The sequence below is a fragment of the Schistocerca serialis genome, chromosome 11 (assembly GCF_023864345.2).
Source record: "Schistocerca serialis cubense isolate TAMUIC-IGC-003099 chromosome 11, iqSchSeri2.2, whole genome shotgun sequence".
In the NCBI taxonomy this organism is placed as follows: Eukaryota; Metazoa; Arthropoda; class Insecta; order Orthoptera; family Acrididae; genus Schistocerca; species Schistocerca serialis.
The window spans coordinates 173890730-173909725 of record NC_064648.1 but is presented as its reverse complement, the minus strand read 5'-3'; the positions used below and the strand labels follow the sequence as shown (position 1 = coordinate 173909725).

Genomic DNA, 18996 nt, shown 5'->3' with positions numbered 1-18996 from the left:
AGTTGAAGAAATTTTGTTAGAGACAACGCACTGTCCCGTACCATAGCCGACAACCGAAAACCGTTGACCCTGTCAGTCATATCCATACCTACCAAAGACATAAAAAAAGCAATTTACCAAAATTCACACACGACGTCACACTCGCAAACTAAACCTAAAACATCACCTAACACACCACCAGAGAGCACCACCAATAACATCAAAACAACACCTACAAACACGCCACTCTTACAAACTAAATTCCGCACCATCGTGACGTCACACACAACAACAGCCGCCTTATGTTACTGGTCAAAGCTGACGGGTGTGATCGGACGCTTCGGTCGACCCGGAAAATGGCACACTAAAAGGATTGGGCGAATTTTGCTAGAAGGTGTAGAACTTCACTTCCGCCGTTTTTTCCCCAACATTTGAGGCTTTAATGGAAGAAATTGGTTACAGATGTATCATTCAAAGTATTATCCATCACTAGCCACTACTTTCTCCCATATTTCAGGTAGTGTACAAATCCCGCGTCGAAAAAATTTTCATCTTTTGAAGCGATCCACAAATTGATCCAGTTTGTGACTTCTTCATGAGATCGGAAGTGTTGGTCAGCCAGGCCACGCTCCATTGATCTGAACAGGTGATAGTCAGAGGCAGCAATGTCTGGAGAATACAGCAAGTGGGATAGGACTTCCCATTTTAAAGTTTCTAAGTACTTTTTGACCTCTTTTGGATTGTGGAGTCGAGTGTTATTGTGCTGCAAAATCACTTTATTGTGCCTCTCGCTGTATTGCAACCATTTGTCTTTTAATGCTCTGCTCAAACGCATTAATTGCATTTGATAAAAACACCTGTGATTGTTTCACTTGGTTTTAACACTGGTCGCAATGCGATGCAGAAATCCCTTCCGTTTTTGCCTCTGAAGCAACTGTTCACAAACACCGTTCAACATCTCTTGGTTTCAGCTCACACGGGACCCAAGTTCCTTCTTTCTGAATCATGTCCATAGCCTTGAGATGTTTTGAAATGGCTTGCTGTGTCACTCTCACTAATCGTACCAATTCTTCTTGAGTTGATGTGAGTCTTCACTCTGCACCTTCAAAAACTTGCTCTCTTTCACCACTATGCTGGTGTAAGACATTCTTGAAGCGTTGAAACCACTCACGATACATTCTTTCACTAATAGCGTCATTGCCACACGTACTCGAGAGCATTCGATGAGACTCAGTCGCTGTTTTCTTCATATTGAAACAAAACAGTAACACCTCCCAAATGACGAGAATTAGGCTTGTAGACTGACATTTTCAATCAAGAACAACTTTATGATGCAGACACAAATTGACTAATTTTTGAATGAGGTTGTGTTGGCCGAGGTCCAAGCTAACTGCGTGACGTCTGCAATCTGTTTAGACTGCTACTTACCGTTGTCGCCACCTATCGGCAGACGGCAGAAGCAAAGTTGCACACCTTGTATTTTGGCAGCAACGTGTCTGACAATGGGCAAACTACAGAGGATATAAAATGCAGTACAGCAGTATAGAAAAAAAAGCTTTTCTGAAAAAAAAGAGAAATGTTTACATTACGTAATTATAAATTTGAGTACTGCAAAGCCGTTTCTTGAAAGTACTTGTCTGGAGTGTAACTGGATATGGAAGTTAACCATGGACAACAAATAGCATACATAGGATGAAAATGGTAGTTGTGTAAATGTGGTGCTGCAGAAGAATGCTGATCAGGTGTGTAGATTGGACAACCTATGAAGAGGTATTTGTTTCTGAATTGAAATCCCACAGGAACTCCTCACGTCCATATTTTCACTGTGTGTCTTTGAATGCAAGGAAACCTTCCTTGTTCAGTCAACCATCAATACCTTGGCTACATGTCCTGTCCACATGCAATACTTTCCCATTACAGCCATAATTACGTCCACCCCGCCAGTCTGCTCCCTAACCTATTTTTACTCTTCTATATAATTAGACTCTACTCTTTAGTCCATTAGTCCAGAAAAAATACACACAAAAGCTCTCCATATCAGAGATTGGAAATATTTTTTATGCTCACTTAACTTGAAAGAAGTGCGTACAACCCAGAATGACATGTTAATTAGCAACACACATAATGCTCGTTTCACTATTATTTAAGTTAGATTCTTCTCATGCTACTCAAAACTGCTCCTGCTCAACCATAGAATGCTTACAACTATTATAAAGACCTCACTTACCTGTACAAATATATCAAGAGAGCCAAGAATTTCTCTCTCTAACTGCCTGGGAAGAAGATTAGTATATTATGACTGTACCTTATAAATGATTCACTGAAATGTTTATATTGTTATAAATATTTCTAGCTGCAAACTGTAAACCCGGTCTTTCCGTGACACATCACACATGACAACTCATCAATCGTGTATACAATGAAATGGATGATGATAAATGAAATGTTTTAAAATCGCTATTTATACTAACCAAAAATATATCATTGTACTTATAGCTACAGATATCACATGCTAGTACATCTGAATCACAAACATATAATTAAGAATGCCAACTGTTCACAGCAAATTAGGAGGTTGCGGTTCAAAACCCAGAGTTGTCAAGTATCATCTTCGTGAGCACGGACATGCAATATTTGACACCAGTGCAAGAAAATGTTTGCACTTCTAAACTATCATTTGAAAGTCTTGCATTTTATACCACACATCACCTAATTGCAGCGGTGGGTGAATGTGCCACGCTTAACACAAATGATGCTAAAATGTCTATAAACTGTTTTTTTCCATGTCAAATAGTATAATTTAATTTCCTATGAATGATTTCCAGTTACAGAAACCAGACTTGCGTAGTATGATGGCGCGGACTTTCGGTGGAACTCAAATGAAGGAAAGACAGTGAGAAGTTCCTTTGTAACGTACGGTACTGCTAAGCGTGTGAAAGGTAGCATTAAAATCGTATACGTGCGTGTCACAGAACTGCAATATTCACACCTCCGGCTGAAGGCTGCTGAAGTCACAAAGGCAGAACAAGACGGGAGGCCATTGCAATACTGCCAGGGAGCTCAACTGAGATAAAAGTGGAATTTGTTATTGTTGTTTATTCCAAAACACATTTCGGCCCTGAACTGATCTTCCCTCCTATTTTACTACTCAGATGACTCCATCGGTTTTCCCACAAATGCAAATGTGCATGCGCATGTTCACACTCACTCTCTCTCTCTCACTCTCTCTCTCTCTCTCTCTCTCTCTCTCTCTCTCTCTCTCTCTGCATTCCCACATGTAACCATCTGCTCCTTTGCAGATGACATCTTTCCAGACCGAACTACAGCTCCATTGCCAGTGCTGCCAACACTGCCAACTGTACCAGCTGTGACACTTGCACCAGTCAGCTATGCCTTCACCCTGACTCTTGCTCCATTTCCACATCACCATCACTACATCTGGATCCAGAAGCAGCTTCCTAGCATCCCCACCTACTCCAGCAACAACAAACCAACACCTGCAACCTGTGCCATAGTTGTCACGCACTGGCTACATCTGCATTGGCCTGAACCTACTTGGTAAAGGTAAGAAAAGTTAGAAAAGGCATTCAAAATCTTGTCCCACTCCACAGTCAATATCCTCTGACACCCCGTCCTGAAATGATCCCAGTAACCCACCTAAGACAGGTACCCCACTTATCTGTGACCCCCCCCCCACCCCGCCCGCACTACATTTGCTCAACACACTCGAACCTATGTGGCCAAATCCCATCCCATCCCGCACATATCCTACATCACATTCCTTCATCCTCTCACATTCTGATTTCGGATTCCTCAGTCCTGAAACACTTTTCCCAAAAAAAAAAAAAAAAAAAAAAAAAGAGAGAGAGGAGAGAGAGAGAAGTACCATCCAAACTTCAACATATCACAACTCATACCCTGCAAAGAACCAGTAATCATCAAATCCACTAATTCTGATTTGTAAACCCACCTACTGCAATGCCTACCAGCCATCACCTTTGGTCCACATGCCTCCCTCCTCAAAAAAACAGTCCACCATGACCCAGATGACCCCAACAACCCGCCTCCTGCCAACTTTTATTGCTGCGATTGATGGGGGTGGACCCAGGGATCTCAGTGGGGGAAGTTTGTGGAAGCTAAGACCCAATCCCGTCATGCAGATACAAAAAGCCCTTTGAATTCGCCGCAATTCTGGCCCTGTATTCCTCATTCACATCTTTTCCAAAGACACCTCAACCGTAGATCAACGCCATCATAATGCAACGTTCATCTATTACTGTGAACCCGAAGTAGAGCCTTCCTGGTCCCTGAGACCACCATTGCCACAAATTCCTTATATACAATGATCATTTAACCCCCAACTGCAGAAACCATCCTGCCTATAGCTACTGCAAAGCTAGCCACCTGTACCAGCACTTCCAATCCTTAGTCCCCACCCACTTGCAACATCTGCAAGCAATCCAATTCCAGCTATGCCTATGTATCCAGCCAAACCTGCTCCCACCAAATCTGACCTGACTGTCACACTCTGCCCTATTGACACACCACTCCATCCAATTTGCTACTTCCTACTTTTACTGCCGAAGGAGCATCCACATACCCTCCTTGAGCTCACATTCTCAGTTTCTTATGTATTTCATTTATATGCCACTGCTACATATTCGCAAGCCCACGTCCAGTTCCTCTTTTCCCGAGTAAGCATCCTCGCCTAATAAATTACCACTTAACTCAGCAATTACAGGCAAAAGAGGAGTACCTTTTCTTGAAAACACCTTCTTTTCTGATAATAATGATAGGACATCACACAAATTGGATGGCTGAATTTTTACTCTGTTATGTTTGTTAGAAAAGAACTTTTGGACTTAATTTTAAGCCTGTTGAAAGCCTAAACAGATTTTCACAAGCTTTTTGTACTGAGGGCTATCCACAAAGTACATTACGTTTTGGAATTAAAAATAAATAAATTATTGGAAAAATTTTTTATTATATGCAGATGAAAACCACACTTAAATACTACTTTTCTACATAGTTGCCATTTAAATTAAGGCACTTATCGTAGCGATAGACGAGCTTGGAAATTCCTTCGTCGTAAAATTCGGCCGCTTGCGCCTTCAACCACGCAGTTACCTCTTCTTGAAGCTGTGCGTCGTCATCAAAACGCTGCATAGCCAACCACTTCTTCATTGCTGGGAATAAGTGGAAGTCGCTCGGTACCAGGTCGGGACTGTACGGCGGATGAGGAAACAACTCCCACTTAAAAGATTCGAGAACCTCACGAGTGGCATTTGCCGTTTGGGCCCGGGCGTTGTCGTGAATCGGCAAGATCTTTGAGCCCAACTTTCCCCTGCGCTTGTTTTGTATTGCTCTTCTGAGGTAGTGCAGAGTTTGGCAATACCTTTGAGAGTTAATTGTAGTGCCTCTTTCCCGGAAACCCACAAAAATCACACCTTTTCTGTCCCAAAAGACAGTCTCCATGTGGTTGAAGGCGCAGGCGGCCGAATTTTACGACGAAGGAATTTCCAAGCTCGTTTATCGCTATGATAAGTGCCTTAATTTAAATGGCAACTATGTAGAAAAGTAGTATTTAAGTGTGGCTTTTATCTGTATATAATAAAAAAAATTTCCAATACTTTATTTATTTTTAATTCCAAAACATAATGTACTTTGTGGATAGCCCTCGGATAATAAAGCTTATTAGTCATAATGTTTGTACATACAGCGTTCTCATTTATTTCCTGTTACACTTGCTAATGTAACGGTAGTCGCATTAAAGTAACAACAGTTCGTTGCTGCTGGTTACAGAGATGACAGCTTAACTTTAGGCATTAAGTCTGGGTACTGACGTTGCTAATGGATAGCACATTTCTCTACATGTAGGGGATTAGTTTTAAGCTCTACAGTAAACACCAATCAGTTCAAACCTTCTCATGTGCAGCAGTAATGAGAATGTGGCTGCTCAAAGGGTAAGAGTAACACATCCCTCTACGAGTGAAGTGCCAACTAACAAATTAACTGAGCTGCTTCAAAATCTGCACCGCAAGCCAGAGCTGTGGTGCGTGTACACACAGTTCATACAGCTGTGTTTTGTTTCACTTGTGCCAGTTTTCGATTTGAGCTTTTACCAGTGGGGGGGATGTCTTAGGGGGTTAGTATAATTATATATGTTACTAGCTCGGACCGTGGCGTTACCTATGGTTAACCAGTTACTTATAAATAGATGTTGATGCCGAAACTCACTATTCACGCATAAGCACTATCAGAAAAGCCATCCCTTGTTATATCTTTAAAAGTACATTATAGGTAAAGCTTATTTGCAGAATCATCTACATACAGGTATACGAGGGGAATTCAAAAAGTAAAGGCACATTTGTGAAAAGCTGTACTTTTTCTGATGATACAAAACTGAAACATGCGTTATTTTTCTACGTAACCTCCCTGGACTTCAATGCAGTTTTCCCGAAGTTTTACGGGTTTTTTTATTTCATCAGAAAATACGTTTATCGGTTGCATCTGTAACCAATTTTGCACCGCAGCAATGGCGTCTTCATCACTTTCAAATCTTCTTCCCTCTAATGCTTCCGTTAAGGGTCCAAACATGTGAAAATCGCTTGGAGCCAGGTCTGGACTGTATGGTGGATGTTCCAGCACCTCGAATCTCAATTCCTTTATTGCGTCGGCTGTCCGTTTGGCAGAATGTGGGCGAGCGTTATCTTGCTGCAGGATGACACCTCTTCACAGTTTTCCACGACGTTTGGATCTGATTGCAGGTTTTAGTTTGGTACGCAACACATCACATCCACCATACAATACAGACCTGGCTCTAAAGCCTCGTTTACGCTGGGGCGACGTCTGGCAACATTGTGGCATGCTACGGAAATGTGGCGTGCATCGTCTTGTCGTTTAGTTCTAAATGTTTTGAAATGCTGAACTACTACATAACACTTTTTCAAAATTAATAAGCAAACATATTAATAGTAAGACTGTATTAAAAACTTTCAGCATTAGGTTCCACAAATTTAAATTATGTGTGAAGTTTTACTCCAGTGTGTGGGAAATAAACATCCAAGGTTGGGATACATAAACTAAAACCAGAGGAGGGGATGGTCTGATGCAGGGGGGGGGGAGGGGGCGGGAGTGGGGGGGGGGGGGAATACCCCCATGCTCCCCTGCAAATCGCACACTGACTTGTGCACTTCTAAAATCTGGTTCCCATAGAGTTACTCAGATCTACAAATAATATAGCATTTTTGGACACCAATGTAGCATATAGTACTTCACCATGCACTACTACAAGAGAGTATAACCTAATGAAGCTGTATCCATAAATGTATGCCATATCACACAGTCTTCAGACTGGCCAGGCATATTACGATTTGGTAGTACAGAGGCGTTGTTGTTGTTGTTGTTGTTGTTGTCGTTGTTGTTGTCATCGTTGTCTTCAGTCCAAAGACTTGTTTGATGCAACTCTCCATGCTACTCTATCCTGCACAAACCTTTTCATCTCACAAGGGAACCTCCCCATCGCACCCCCCTCAGATTTAGTTGTAAGTTGGCACAGTGGATAGGCCTTGAAAAACTGAACACAGATCGATCAAGAAAACTGGGAGAAGTTGTGTGGAACTATGAAAAAAATAAGCAAAATATACAAACTGAGTAGTCCATGCGGAAGATATGCGACATTAATGATTGTATAAGCTAAGAAGTGCCGTGGTCCCGTGGTTAGCGTGAGCAGCTGTGGAACGAGAGGTCCTTGGTTCAAGTCTTCCCTCGTGTGAAAATTTTACTTTATTTTCTCAAAATTATGATCTGTCCATTCGTTCATTGACGTCTCTGTTCACTGTAATAAGTTTAGTGTCTGTATTTTTCGACTGCACCGCAAAACTGTGCGATTAGTAGACATGCCTCTCCAATGGAAACCGAAAACATTTGATCGCAAGGTCATAGGTCAACTGATTCCTCCACAGGAAAACACGTCTGATATATTCTATACGACACTGGTGACAGCATGTGCGTCACATGACAGGAATATGTTGTCGACCCACCTAACTTGTACACTTGGCGAATGGGTAAAAAGATTCTTCTACCTTGCCCCATTTAGGTTTTCTTGTGGATGTGATAATCACTCCCAAAAAAGTGATGAAAACATAAGAGTTTGTCACATAAACTGCAACAAATTAATGCAACAGTTTCACAATTGCACAGTTTTCCCTGTGCTCTGTCAAAACATATGTTTTTAACGTTTTCAAATTTTTCCGTGTGTGGACCGTCAAATCCTGCTTATGTCCAAGCAAATCTGAACATGTCCTGGAATTTTGGAGAGCGAAGTTGATTAAGTTTGAGTGCATGAACTTTGATAATTGTCTGAAAATAAAAAATTGAACTTTTCACTCAAGGGAAGACTTGAACCAAGGACCTCTCATTCCGCAGCTGGTCATGCTAACCATGGGACCACGGCGCTCTTTAGGTCACATTATCCTTGATATTGCCTATCTTACGCATGGACTACTCACTTTGTATATTTTGCTTATTTTTTTCATACTTCCACACAACTTCTTCCTGTTTTCTCAATTGATCTGTGTTCAGTTTTTCAAGGCCTATCCACTGTGCCAACTTATAACTAAATCTGAGGGGGGTGCGATGGGGAGGTTCCCTTGTCAGAGTAACTACTTCCGAGTGTGCTTAGTGTGTTCATCTCTTGGTCACCCTCTACGATTTCTACCCTCCACGCTTTGCTCCAGTTCTAAATTGGAGATTGGTTGATGCCTCAGAACGTTCCTACCAACTTACCTCTTCTTCTAGTCAATTTGTTCCACACATTCCCTTCTCCTCAATTGTATTCAGTCCCTCCTCATTAGTTACGCCATCTACCCATCTAATCTTCACCATTATTTTGTAGTGCCACATTCCAAAAGCTTCTGTTCTCTTCTTGTCTAAACTTTTATCACCTATGTTTCACTTCCGTACATGGCTACATTCCATACAAATACTCTCAGAAAATACTTCCTGACACTTAAATCTATACTCTATTGTAACAAATTTCTATTCTTCACAGTTGCTTTCCTTGTCATTGCCTGTCTACATTTTATATCTTCTCTACTTTGATCCTCATTTATTTTGCTGGCCGAATAGAAAAACATCTCTACTACTTTAATTGTCTGATTTCCTAATCTGATTCACTCCGCATCACCTGATTTAATTAGACTACATTCCATTATCCTCATTCTCCTTTTGTTGATGCTCATCATCCTAGACACTGTTGACACTGTTCAGCTGCTTTTCCAGCTCCTTTGCTGTCTCAGATAGAATTACAGTGCCATCAGTAGCATTGTAAAACTCCCGGGAATTTAAAATCAAAGAAATATTCCCAGAGAATATTGCCAGCAATAATCCCAAAATTCATAAATTTCTGAGAATTTATGGTTAATTAGCAAGATAGCTCAAAAAACTGTTATTAGGTAAAAGCAGTAATAATACGGATCTGGACTTAACCTCCTTGTTAGAAATAAACAAATTTTTTGGTTTCAAATGTTTTGAATACCGAAGAACTAGCCCTATAACTGAGAATCATTGACATTTATGACTCTTACATTTCCTAGAACTGCTGATATCTAAATAATCAACCTTTAGAAAAACAGAGTTTATAGTATTGATGTGCCATCTAGTGAATAACTAATAATACTAAAATACACAGGGGGGTTTGTTTATTCAGTTTGTTTTCTGTTGTGTTAGAGGCATTTTAGGCTATAAAGTTTAAAATAAACTTGCAAATTTTGTAAACATTAGTAATTGAAAATGACATTTTGGGGAAAGAATTATGCGAATAAACAGTCCGAGAATTATGATTTACTTGAAAATACAAGTAATTTTATTGACATAGAACATGGTGAAATATTAATTAACAATTCTAAAAGTGAAAGTGTTTGCGATATTTTGGAGAATAATTTTAGAAATCATCATTCGTCAAAGGAAATGAGGAGTCTTTGCATTCTGAAAGTGAAACCCCTCTAGACATTCATTTGGAAAAATTGATAAATACTACAGATAGCGGCTGGCTGAAAATTATGCGTCCAGAGAAATATTTTGTAAGTTAAGGTTTCATTCATAGAAATGTGGGGTTTCAAATTGGCTAAAAATAGTAGGCCTAGCGAATATTTTAAATTATTTTTTCCACCAGACTTAAAGTAAATGATGTTTTGGGTGGAATTTGCAAGGAAATTAATACATGGAATGGTAAATCTTGGTTTAAAAGGTATGAATTTACTTAGTTAACCTAGTTTTAAGGTTCCTTAACTGTTAATAAGTGTTAAAACATTCAAAATCTAAAAATTTTCATAAATTCCCAGTTTTTGGGACTCTTCCCAGGCCAAAGAAATATTTCCAGCAATATTCCCATTTTATAAGTTCCCTCCCACTGGGAATATACCCAGCCCACATCACTAACCTTCAACAAACCTTTTTAATTGCTACTCCAAATTTTTCTTTCGCTTCCTTTACTGCTTGCTCAATATACAAATTGAATAACATTGGGGATAGGCTACGGCCTTGTCTCACTCACTTCTCAATCACTGCTCCTCGTGCTCCTCGACTCTTTATAACTGCCATCTGGTTTCTGTACAAATTGTAAATAGCCTTTTGCTCCCTGTATTTTATGGCTGCCACCTTGAGAATTTGAAAGAGCTTGTTCCAATCAACATTGTCAAAAGCTTTCTATGCCTATAAATGCTAGAAGCGTAGGTTGCCTATAAATGCTAGAAGCGTAGGTTGGTCTTTCCTTAACTTAGGCTCTAAGATAAGTAGTAGGGTCAGTATAGGTTGCTGTTCCTACATTTCTACAGAAACCAAACTGATATCCTGAGGTCATCTTCTACCAGTTTTTCCATTCATCTGTTTGGCAACAGTGACTTATTAAATGCATAATTCGGTAATTTCCACCCCTGTCGCCAACTGCTTTCTGTGGAACTGGAATTATTATATTCTTCTCGAAGTCTGAGGGTATTTCGCCTGTCTCAGACATCTTGCTCACCAGATGGTAGAGTTTTGTCATGGCTGGCTCACCCAAGAGTATCAGTAGTTCTAGTGGAATGTTGTATACACTCAGGGCCTCGTTTCAACTTTAGTGTTTCAGTGCGCTGTCGAATTCTTCATGCAGTATCGTATCTCCTATCTCTTCTTCATCTATGTCCTCTTCCATTTCATAATACTGCCATCGAGTACATCGCCATTGTGCGGAACCTCTATATACTCCTTCCACCTTCGTGCTTTCCCTTCTTTGCTTAGGGCTGGTTTTCCACCTGAGCCCTTCATATTCATACAGGTGGTTCTCTTTTCTCCAAAGGTCCTTTAATTTTTCTTTAGGTGGAACCTATCTTTCCCCTAGTGATTTATGCTTCTATATCCTTACAATATGTCCTCCAGTCACACACACTTAGCCATTCGCACTTCCTGTTGATCTCAATTTTGAGACGTTTGTATTCCTTTTTGTGTGCTTCATTTCCTGCATTTTTATATTTTCTCCTTTCATCAATCAAATTCAATCTCTCTCTTGTTACCCAAGGATTTCTACTAGATCTCGTCTTTTTACCTACTAGATCCTCTGCGCCCTTCACTATTTCATCTCTCAAAGCTACCCATGCTTCTTCTACTGTATTCCTTTCCCCTGTTTGTGTCAATTGTTTTCTAATGCTCTCTCTGAAACTCTGTACAGTGTCTGGTTCTTTCAGTTTATCTGGGTCCCATTTCATCGTACCGTGGGCATATAAACGTGTACTACTGTGGCAGGTGTTCACTGTGCTGTCCATAGTAGCTTATCTGCATTCCCAATTTTTATTCATTGTTAAATCTACTCCTGCATTACCCCTACCTGATTTTGTATTGATAACCCTGTATTCACTTGATCAGAAGTCCAGTTTGTCCTGCCACTGACCCAATTAATTATCACTATATCTAATGTTAACCTATCCATATCCCTTTTTAAATTTTTTAGTCTACCTGCCCAATTAAGGGATCTGACATTCAACGCTCCAATCCCTAAACCCCAGTTTTCTTTCTCCTGGTAATGTCCTCCTGAGTAGTTGCTGAATGGAGATCGAAATGAGGGAATATTATACCTAAGTAATATTTTACCCAAGAGGATGCCATCATTTAACCGTACAGTAAAGCTACATGCCCTCAGGAAAACTTACGGCCTGTAGTTTCCTCTTGCTTTCAGCCATTTGCAGTGTGAGCACAGCAAGGCCGTTTTGGTTAAAAGCCCAGACCGTTGCCCCTGCAACTACTGAAAAGGCTGCTGCCCCTCTTCAGGAACCACACGTTTGTCTGGCCTCTCAACAGACACCCCTCCGTTGTGGTTGCACCTACAGTACAGTTACCTGTATCGCTGAGGCACACAAGCCTCCCCACCAATGGCAAGGTCCATGGTTCATGGTGGGGGAGGGGCAGTAGAGAGCTACATAATTACAATCACTGACAGTAGTCATTTAAAACAGAGCCAAGTGTCATGTGAAAGCACACACATTCAGTATTCTCAGGAAGTAATAAGGGTTTAGTTCATTTCCAAGATAGAAATCAAATTTGATTTAAATAGTGTGCACACATGTAACATACACCGAATTTATTGATGTACTACAGTAATCTTGCTCTATAATTGTTTTCACAAACTGTTGCCATATATTTTATGAAAGTGCCCACATTCCCATAAACATTTTATTTCAGGGTATCTGCAAGTAGTTGTGCTGCATGAAAATAGCCATCTTCAGTCTCCTTAGATTTTGTTGGTGTGGAAGATCTGGGTATAGTACATCCTCCTGATTCCACATTGCTTGTGGTGGTGGTAGCTGTTCCATTGTTCAGAAACTCCATGGCATTTCCCTCTGTAGGCTCTGCCGCACTATTTCACTATTGGCGGAAGCTGCTACAGCATCACTTTCATATCATGAGCTGCTATCTTTCTGAAATGTACAAAACAAGGATTTAGACATGGAAGGAGATCACTTAACTTCTTGTCAAAAACAAGGTAATTAGAGATAGACCACAAGCTCAGATTAGCAAAGGGTGCTGGAGGAAATACGGACATGCACTTTGAAAGGAACCATCCTGGCATTTCATTGAAGTGATTTAGGTCAATGACAGAATACCTAAATGAGGGTGCCTCAACATATGTTTGTATCACTGTCTTTCTGAATAGAATCGTATTGTGCTATCCACTGCTCCACCTCGTCCAGTATGATTTAGAATTAGTAGCCTGTTTGGTGTTCTGGGTAGTGTAGACAAAAATTAATTACTTGGTATCTGCATGTCAATAAATACCCACAGAGTTCTGATATCTGTGGCTCTATAACTGCAGCAGTAGATTTAGCAGTAGTACTAGCAGATGCAAAAATTGCATTTCTGTAAATTATATTTAGCCCAAAGTATCCAAACAGCAATGAACTAAGATATGGCGAAGTTAATTTGAATCGGGTAATCTGTACATTCTTAAAGCTGGAAATTATTAAAATCTTTGCTCAAACATACTGCTTCACTTAATAAGTCACAAAGTGACCTATCCAAATATGAAAACTTATCTGAGAAATACAGATAATGTGGCAGAAGAAGTGAAGAGTCATATGAAGTTTCGACTTTGACACAATAACTGCTGATTCACATAGCAAGGTTGGCTGAGGTTTCTGGATGAAGTACTGTTGCCATCCTCACTATTTTTATGTAATGACACTTCCATCTTGAATTAAGATCACAAAATATCTCGTTTATGTGTTACATACAAGCGTGCTGTATAAACACACTCACTAATGGCAGGGGATCAGAATGCAAATTGACATATACTACACGCAGAACACTTATTTCCAAAAGCTGCAAAGAATCCACAACCTGAATAGTACAAATATAACTGAAGAGTACATGCATGCTATTAACTTACAACAAATGCAAGGGCAAAAACTGTTTTAGTAAGTTAAACGTAGCAACTTATAAACTGGAATTACGTTCAATAGCTGTTAATGAGGTTGCCATGCTATTGAGATAAAAGTATTGCTCTTTTTAAAATTCAAGGTCTGATGTTAGCATACAGCCGGCGCAAACAGCTGAAAATGATTAGCAGCTAATTGTGCAAGTGCGAGAATTTATTCGGAGACTGCTGTAGGATATACTATCAAGAACTGTACGTGGGTTGTTCGTAATGCAACAGGTGAATGCTGAATCCTCACAGAATCTGTTCCACCTACACGTCTCGTACTATCTTCCCATTTGTGAAACTTTGCCGATTTATTCGGTAGCATAATTGAGGGTTTAAAACACACCTGTTTGTCCTTCCATGAGGAAGCCATTTTGCTAGGAAGTCCAAAGTTGGCAGTTTCGTAAGTTGAGATGCACTTCACTTTGCGGCGTTGGAGTTGTGGTGTATTTACCAAGGTAGTAAAGCTCTGTGTAAAGGGAAGTATGGCTGTGCTATTCCCCTGTGTTTGCCGCCATCTGCAGTTCAGGATTGGCTGAAACCGCATCACGTTTCATTAGCACCCCTTGTGGATCCCAAGTCTTACGTGGGACGTTGGTATTTCGAAGTTTTAGGTAGAATAATACCTCAGTGCTGTGCTTCTGGCTTTTTGTTTCGAGGCAAAAAGGGAGGAAAACGGTACAGAATTCCTTATGAAGGGAGAGATGAAACAAGAAGGTGAATATGGCTGATGAAAATCAACAGAGCCAACTGGCAGCCCACGAGGAACTCTAGTCTGTGTCCGTAAAGTACAGTTTTTATTCATTAGTGCAAATCATCTCAAGGTTTAAGATTACCTGTGTAACAAACTTGCTGTACCTTGACTCACTTCGTGATCAGATTTGGTGCATCATTATACGCAGTTAGCCTCAAACTTGTCAACTTTGTTTTTAAAAGGTACGTCATTTGCAAGCCTATTTTTTTGGACAAACCGTAGTGAAATCTACATATTTCTAGTAAATCTGTAATGTACCGACTGCTACAAAGGCGTATTTTTTGTTGCACGAAAGATGTAATAAGTAAACGTTGTTTCTCATTTTGTAGTTAGTGTGTAGGCCCAACTGTTGAAGCTGGAAATTGCAGTTTTTGCATGGTTTAGTGTATGTTATTGCGTACTCCAAAAAATATGCCATTATGGCTATCTGTACTTCAATGCTACATTTTCTGTAAGTTTTGTGAAAATAATTGACGTGTTAAGGACGTGCTTCTTTAAAGTACCAATTACTTGCATTTAGTTGTGTAGGCTAACCGTTTCGACAACAATTGAAATAAATGACAAGAATAGCATAGTTGGATTGCAACGTGAGTCATAACAGTACAGTATATTATTCTTTTAATACAGCTTCTTGTGTACTCAGCAGTCTGGTGCAAATACTAGGTAGGCCTACAATATGTGCATCATACAATATTTGTTGTTACACAGGAAACCTAAATGTAATGAAAATTAAACTTGAATGAAGATACATTACCTAAAAGATGATAGTTATCTCATATAAAATGAAATTTTTCAATTAGTTTGCATTCAGAAGCTGAGAGATTGATACGTGTTAAAATGTTTGTCTATAGCTACTGTACCTAATTCATAGGCACTGAGCTTCACGTACCGTATGTAGTTACAAGTAGCATGTGCTCTGTTCTATTTATATCACAGATTTACATATGTTATATTACAAAATATAGTTATCATGTATAGTTTTGAAATTTTTATATTGCTTAAATAACAAAGTTGGTAATTAAATTGGCTGATGGTACTGTTTCTGTTTACCAGAATCACTTCACTCCAGACCAGTTTCAAACAAATTGAGCTGGTGGAGTGATAAAACTTAAACCAGATGCTGTGCCAACCAGTTTTGTTGATCGTAAGCTACCAGAGGGATGTAAAGCTCCTGCTGAGAGGAAACCTGTCGGCCTACTAGAGAAACGAACTGAGGATACCGGTAACTGGAAAATAACGTTCACAGCTTCAAAAGCTTTTTACATACGTAAAGCTGTCACTTGCTGCTGAATTATGACGCTCTGAAATTCTTGTGTGACAGCTAACAGATGACATTTGTTGTTTTGATCAGTAGGACGCACAGAATTCCCCTTTACAGCATTATGCTTGCAAACAGTATGCTCACTTCTATCATAGAAGTTGTTGTAGGAAATCCTTTGTCAATTAAGTACAATAAGCATATACTTTTTAAAGGTTGTTGTAAATACGGAGCTTAGAGTTTATTCTTTTGAAGTTATATTTCATACTATCATTTTAACCCTCCGTTGTGTACAGAAGTAGACTCAAACATTTCATTTATAACAGCTGCATATTTTTCAAACTGGCATATCCAGGGTCTGTTGAGGTTGAGAATAAAATACTTTGTCACAAATTAATTTAGCAAACAGGACCACATCTCTTACATACACACTCCACTTCTATTGCTATCTGGTGAAATAAACAGTGATGTCTTTTCTCATACCTTTCAGCTATATTGTTTCTACTGTTAGTCATTGGATACTGTATATACAGTATTCTAATTTACAGTTAAACATTATGCCTAAGTGAGAAAATTGATGCTTTGATTTGTTACCACAGCTGTTTAAATTTTACGTCAAAGTGTATGGCTTTTCCTTACCATTTATGTTTTTTAAACACTGTATACAGAGCTTTGCATTTGTTGCCAATACGTGGCACAACAGGTACTACGATGTGTAATGTTGTGGTTAGTTTTGTTCCTGATTAAATAATCTTTTATTGTAAATAATATTCACTTGCACTTAACTGTAATCCACATTAAAACCCACATCAGAAGTACCCCTGGCCTCACAGCTCTTACAATTTTAAGTATTCAGGCCTCACATGCTCTGTTATTATTGAACTTGGTATAGTGAAGGTCTGTTGAATTCCATTGCTGTCGGATTTCTGTGTTGCTAAGCAAACAGCTAAGGATTTTTGTAAACACTGTGGTAGTGTTTGTTGGGAATTAAATATAATTGGTCACCTATAATTTCACTTCATATATGGGATTACTTTCCCATTTCATAGAGTCACTCATATTGTTGTAGATTTGCCTCTGTCCCTTGAAACTAAGATTTTTGCATCTTACGAATCTTTAAATCACATACCACAGCCTACTGAGAAACAATTTCTGGCCGCTTGACAACATATTATAGTATTAAATGCTTTTTATTTTTGACGATTGTAATATTGCAAATTTGTGTTCCAGAGGTTGGAGAGCCTTCAAATGTGACCAATGACATCAGTCCTGCGGAGAACTTGGACACTACAGAAGATGATGTCCCCACCCTGAAGAACCTAGTACAACAGCTTCAGGCTGGAATTGAAGCTTTAGAGGGAAAACTCAACCTCTCTCAGAAAGAGAAATGAGAGTGTGTTTAGAAAAAGACAACCTCCTTGCCAGTCTGCATGGTGTATTTGGTACAGATTGGTTTGCAGTATTAACAAAGGGGACTTGTAGAGGTAGCAAATGGTCAGTGGAAACACTGCAGAAGTGGCTAAAAATTAGACTAGCTTGTGGTGGTATGGGGAACAAACCCCTGTCTTGTGTCACACGAATGCACGTCGGAGCACTTAGTTGCATTATTTTTATGGCCCACAAAGAATGTTAGTAATTTGTACAGATAAAAGGAATATACTGTTAGATAATTATGTTGTACAAAGGTTTCCCTACATGAATTGTGAGGCAATACTGACCTTACGACTTATCTTAGAAGAAAGATTAAGGAAAGGTAAACCTACATTTCTAGCATTTGTAGACTTAGAGAAAGCTTTGGACTATGTTGACTGGAATACTCTCTTTCAAATTCTAAAGGTGGCAGGGGTAAAAGACAGGGAGTGAAAGGCTATTTACAATTTGTACAGAAACCAGATGGCAGTTATGAGTCGAGGGGTGTGAAAGGAAAGCAGTGGTTGGGAAGGGAGTGAGACAGGGTTGTAGCCTCTCCCCGATGTTATTCAATCTGTATATTGAGCAAGCAGTAAAGGAAACAAAAGGAAAATGCGGAGTAGGTATTACAATCCATGGAGGTTCGCCGATGACATTGTAATTCTGTCAGAGACAGCAAAGGCCTTGGAAGAGAAGATGAGCGGAATGGACAGTGTCTCGAAAGGAGGATATAAGATGAACATGAACAAAAGCAAAACGAGGATAATGGAATGTAGTCGAATAAAGTCGGGTGATGCTGAGGGTATTAGATTACGAAAAGAAACACTTAAAGTAGTAAAGGAGTTTTGCTATTTGGGGAACAAATAACTGATGATGGTCGAAGTAGAGAGGATATAAAATGTAGACTAGCAATGGCAAGGAAAACTTTTCTGAAGAAGAGAAATTTGTTAATATCGAGTATAGATTTAAGTGTCAGGAAATCGTTTCTGAGAGTATTTGTATGGAGTGTAGCCATGTATGGAAGTGACACATGGACGATAAATAGTTTGGACAAGAAGAGAATAGAAGCTTTCGAAATGTGGTGCTACAGAAGAATGCTGAAGATTAGATGGGTAGATCATGTAACTAATGAGGAGGTATTGTATAGAATTGGGGAGAAGAGGCGTTTATGCCACAACTTGACAAGAAGAAGGGACCAGTTGGTAGGACATGTTCTGAGGCATCAAGGGATCACAAGTTTAGCATTGGAGGGCAGCGTGGAGGGTAAAAATCATAGAGGGAGACCAAGAGATGAATACACTAATCAGATTCGGAGGGATGTAGGTTGCAGTAGTTACTGGGAGATGAAGAAGCTTGCACAGGATAGAGTAGCATGGAGAGCTGCATCAAACCAGTCTCAGGACTGAAGACAACAACAACAACAACAACAACAACATGAATCTCTGTATCCCCAGCGATGCATGGTCCTGATTGCTCTTTTATTCAGTGTTAGGATTCTGTTCATGTGTCTATCAGCAGCACATCCCCATACCTCAATTCCGTAATTAATATATACAAATATTGTCCCATAATAAGCAGTATTTAATGTTCAGAGCCTAATATTAATAGTTTGCTAATTAAGTGCAGTGAACTGCTGATTTTATTGCA

General features: G+C 39.6%; 1 long non-coding RNA gene across 1 annotated transcript in view; it reads left to right on the top strand.

The window, feature by feature from the left end:
• Window positions 1-17331, top strand: part of LOC126426761 (uncharacterized) — a 53098-nt gene extending 35767 nt beyond the window's left edge. The window contains exons 3-4 of the long non-coding RNA XR_007576408.1: window positions 15735-15903; window positions 17170-17331. This is a non-coding gene — a long non-coding RNA (uncharacterized LOC126426761). The remainder of the gene's footprint in view (window positions 1-15734; window positions 15904-17169) is intronic.
• The last annotated feature ends 1665 nt before the right edge of the window (window positions 17332-18996 follow it).